Source organism: Sardina pilchardus, chromosome 21, assembly GCF_963854185.1.
Source record: "Sardina pilchardus chromosome 21, fSarPil1.1, whole genome shotgun sequence".
Lineage (NCBI taxonomy): Eukaryota > Metazoa > Chordata > Actinopteri > Clupeiformes > Clupeidae > Sardina > Sardina pilchardus.
In genome coordinates this window covers 4676967-4681966 of record NC_085014.1, presented here as the reverse complement: position 1 = coordinate 4681966, position 5000 = coordinate 4676967, and the positions used below count along the sequence as shown (strand labels likewise).

Here is a 5000-nt window from a genome sequence, read left to right as displayed (position 1 = left end):
ATGCTCACACACACACACACACACACACACACACACACACACACACACACACACACACACACACTAACACACCCATTTTCTATAGATTGAGAGGGTGGTGCAGAACAACCAACATCTGGTGCATTATATCAGAGTTGGTGTGTGTGTGTGTGTGTGTGTGTGTGTGTGTGTGACTGAGGGAGGGGGGATCTGTCAGAGTGCTGACAAAGGGCTAAGATATGGCAGCTTGTGGAGATCCGTTACTGCCTAGACTGTTGATGTGGCGAGCGGGACGCCAGGTGGGAGAGGAGGGGGACGCGTACCTTTGAAGCACACCTTTTCTACACTCACAATGATGAAATATCCAATTCAGATGATGATCTACTATCCGTCAGCTAAAGGGACTAGGGAACTCTAGACAGCTCCATTCAACAATGACAAAAAGACTGATACTGGCCCTATTTATAACCACAAGAAAACGCTCATATCCCTTGATCCATACATACAGGTGAAAATATACTTACCTAATACCACTGTCAGGTATTTGCTTTTTTGTCCGTGTATGTATTTGTAACCTATCGTCTGTCACATGTTGAATTAGAATAACCTGCTTAAAACGAGTAGTATGACTATCATGAGCATACACGTTTTTGCTTTTGACGGGGAAATTTCAATGGTTCAAAAAGCAGCTGTGTAGACAGCAGAATTGGACAAAAGCTGCCCTACGTAAAACCAAATAATGTAAAACAATCTAACTACATGTCGAAAGAAATGCAAATATATGGCCCCGATTCTATAAAATGATAACTGATTTTAGAATTGAGTTCAGTTTGTTATGGAACCTTATAATCCGTCCTGTGGCCAAATGACTCAACTGTCCGAAGTAATACTCGAACTAGGATTTCTATAAAGCCTCCATACTGAATGCGCAGTATAACCGCAAATTAGATTCAACTTTAGATACAACTATACTGTCATTGAGCAGAGTACAAGCGCAAAGACAACGAAATGCAGAAACAAATGAGATGTGTGTGTTGTTGTTTGTAGTTGCTGTGTCTTTCTAGTATTTGCTACCATGAAGAATTCACCAGACATGTAGTTGAGAACATGGGTGACCAAAGCTGCAAAGTGATACGGTACTGGTAAACTTGATAGCGTGGATTATTCTGCGCCGACGGATCTTCCTGTCCCGGTCCGCCAAACCGGAATACCCACGAAGATATATATTTTTTGCAGCAAATGCAAAGATAGCATTCCGTTCGGGCACCATCACCTGGTACGCCCGCATCCAGGATGAGGAAAACGCGGTATTTCTTTAGCATTCTGTAAGCATTACGCGCGGGGATGTTGAATGGTTGACGAAGGGCGGGGGGTGGGTACGCGGAGACTTTCCGATGTTACTTCAGACTCATGCACTCGACTCGGTTGGCGAGCATCAGCCGGTAGTGGAGTCACATGTTGCAACGTCACGCCGGAGTTAGTTAGCCTACTGTAGTTGCGCGCTATGAAGTCGTCATTTCAAGCTCAAGAGGTCTCCGGTCGCGCAACGTCTTGTGTGCTAGCATGCACCCCTTCCGCCTAAACCCATCCGCAAAGGATACGCTCAGTCATGGGAGTCCGTTACCTCAACCATGCAATTTCCACCATCAATAATTTAATCTATTTGCTCCAAAGCTGAAGACACAACTTGAAGCAGCCAGGAGAAAACGGAAGGGAAATACAACGAAATAATCATAACAATTACGCAGCGCGTTCTCCAAAACATCCCAGATGACTCGATCCTGTTGATTGGTCTCTTTTACGACTGGACAGTAAGAGGTAGGCTGTGTTGCCTGGTTTTCTTTGACTTTCATAGTGTTTTTTGTTTTTGTTTTTGTTTTTTTGTTTTTTCAAATCTTGGGAAAGCAGACGGCGGAGTTCAACTAGAAGTAATCAAGTGGTGTCCCCGGGAAAGGTACCGACTCGGGCGCAGTTTGAAAGAGCGGGGTGAAACCTTATCTTCGCGTTCATTAATAAGAAACGCCGTTATTATGTTGATAGAATTTCTAATGTGCAACAGGAAAGGGGTCAGTGCAGGCAGTGCTGGTCGACGTTTCTGTCCTTTTTGCTTGACTATCCAAATGAGCTCTTGGCGTCAAAAGCGTCTTGCAATGTAGAATCATACTGAATGCTGAATATCACTAAAATGCATATCATGCGACTTTTCTAACAGCAATTTACAGATGGCTGTTGCCTTAACTATCAGTTCGTGTATCCCAAATCACATACTGTAGGTATCGGTATTTCTAGCCTGCAACCTTAACCCATCTTTGCGTTAATAAAATATGCGGTGTCAGAACTGAAAAGCATTAGTGGAATTTCGTGGAGATATATGATGACTGTCCGATGGCTTTTTGCTCGTACTGGAAACTATAATCGGTAGTTAAAGTGATTGTCTCTCACACACTGGAAGAAAAATGCTTATGTTAAACATTTTTTAGTTTGGTGTGCTCATTAAGTCTTCATTGGAAACTTGAGACCTTACGCATAGGTTTACCTACTGGTGTTGACTCTAGGTCTCCTACAAACGGGACAAGATGACAACGCGAAGATGAATCTTTGGGATACAAACTCCCATTCTGAGTTGTGATGTAAACTCGTGATAATCTCAATATGTGTCGTCAGACGTGTATATGTATGATGAGCAAGGAATATGTAGTGGATGCGAAGCTAAATATAGACTTGTTCGTATGTTTCCGTTCCGTATCACCCCAACTATCTAGACAGCCGTGACGATCTAGAAAAGTTCCCCATACACGGAATCTGAGAAGACACCTCGGATTTCAGAGTGCACCAAATCGTGGGTGATGGAATCGTGACCAGCAAAGTTTTTCTTTTTAAAAATAAATGCTTGCTCAGTGTGTAGCCTAATTTAGAATCGAAGATGAACACATTCAATAGGTCATGCAACACTGTTTAGCTGTATTAGATGAACGTATTACACAGTGAACTTATAATAAAATCTGCAGTGTTTTGCAGTAGAGAATGGTTGGCTGTCTGTCCGTATGTCCATGGTTGTCAGTTTGCCTTGCCCCACCAGCAGCTCGTGTTTGTGTGTGTGTGTGTGTGTGTGTGTGTGTGTGTGTGTGTGTGTGTGTGTGTGTGTGTGTGTGTGTGTGTGTGTGTGTATGGCTGACATACTACAGCTTGTTTGGCCCTTAAGCTGGGCTTCGGTGTCTTTGCGATTTACACAGACAAATGCGCCATCTACTGCATGGTCCTGGCAAAGTCCGTCTGCGTGTTTTTTTCGATTGGCTTGTTCTTCAAAGTGGAGCCGAAGATGTTTCACAGTCCTTTACTCAATGTTATTGGCTTGATATTAAGGACGCAGTTCATCTCACACAATGAACATCTACACTGAGTGTGATATCTTAATAGATTTGATCTTTTTATTTTAATGACGAGCGTGTAATATTCCTTTGAATATTGTTAGGGCGCGATGGAAACCCACCGGAGAGAGGGGGAAACGATGCGGAAAACAGCACTCAACAAAGAAAAAAATACACATTCTGGAGGATGCGTCCCGATCTTGTGAATGCCTGTCCTTTCTCCTATTACGCGAAGACCGGTGCGCTATGAATAAATAATAACAAACGCGAATGTTTAATTTGCGGAGTTGCCCCCCCACCTCCCTCCGCCGAAAGGCTTGCACCTCGATTAGAAGCGAGGGCGCTTTCAGTTATGCTTACTGATGCTCGATGTTTTGGTGTTGCTTTGCCACGGTCTTTCCCCCCGTGCGAACTGTTTGAAATGTAGCTCCTGGCAATGGGATGGTCCGTCATTAGACAGCGAGAAGTATGCGAGTGGAACCGTTTGCGTGTGTGTGCCAGAGAATATTGCGCAGGTGTTTTTGGGATGGGACGGTGAGAATGGGTGAGTCAGTTAGAAGGCATGCGAGCACAGAATTGCTCCTCGGAATAAATTGGAACTAATAGGACCAGCGGGACGCGCTTTGCTCGAGACTGTCCCATCAGTCCACGAGGCAAGCAGCTGTACGAGATTGATTGTCGAGATACTGTCTGTCACCATGGAAAGGTCCAAAATACACCTTGCAACACTTAGTGTGAAGTCGCTGTCAGGAGGTGCGCTTTAAACTCCTCCAAATTGTTGCCATGCCTTGATAGGCTCCCTCAGTGTCCGTCTAGGCCTACTTCACACTGGTCTACTAGTCATATGGGTGGCGCAGAGAGAATTGTGAATGTCATGTGGAGATATGAAGTAAATGTCGTAATCGATAACCTTACAGTATACAAAGTTCAGAATTGCGTACAGAAATACTATCTGAGCTTGTAAGGAATGGAGATGGGGTGTGCTGTGCGACTCTACTCTTGAATTTGTTTTTTTTTCTATTTATTCTATAGCTTGTAATTGACACTGAGGGATGGTTGGCAACTATTTTCCACTAGTGCTCCTGGGGACATAGAGAGCTCGGGGATAAACTCGTTTCTATCTCAGGACTCTTTTGTCAGCTATGAGTGGAGTTTGTGTTAATAGCTCGGAGACATGAGCAAACAGAGACACACGAGACAAGCCACGCAAAGGTGAGCCAGCCAGCCGGCCGCCCTGCCTTACCTGCCTGGCGGAACACAAATGAACAGGTGCACACTGCCGCTTTTCTCATGTCAAAGACCATAGAGCCATGCCAAACAACAGATCAATCACACGAGCCAAACTTTGGCAAAGCGCTCTGTGTACTTAGATTAATTATCCAACGGCACTAATATTTTAGGGATTATCTTTCCTCCCCTCTACACTGTGTTTTTTTTCTGTGTTGTTGACAGTGATACAACAGACACCTTGAGGGCAATGTAGCAGTGTGCATGGTTAGCAGGCACAAGCAAGAAGGGGTTGCACACAAAAACTGCTTTATGAAGTGAAATGCGCCCTTTGTCAGGCCTGGTTGAGTTATCTGAAGTGCAAATGACAAGCAGGATCTTGTGTGTGTCTTTGATGTGCCAGAAGTGTTGAAAACTGGGATTGCT

General features: G+C 44.3%; 1 protein-coding gene across 3 annotated transcripts in view; it reads left to right on the top strand.

Annotated features, from left to right (window-relative positions):
* bdnf (brain-derived neurotrophic factor) overlaps positions 1 to 5000 on the top strand; it is a 23318-nt gene that overhangs the window by 10138 nt on the left and 8180 nt on the right. The window contains exon 1 of one of the 3 annotated variants that reach the window (XM_062524664.1): positions 1519 to 1797. The exons of the other annotated variants lie outside the window; for them this stretch is intronic. The gene's annotated coding sequence lies outside the window, so the exon portion shown is untranslated. Of the gene's footprint in view, positions 1 to 1518; positions 1798 to 5000 lie in introns of those variants that run through there. 3 annotated transcript variants of the gene reach the window in all.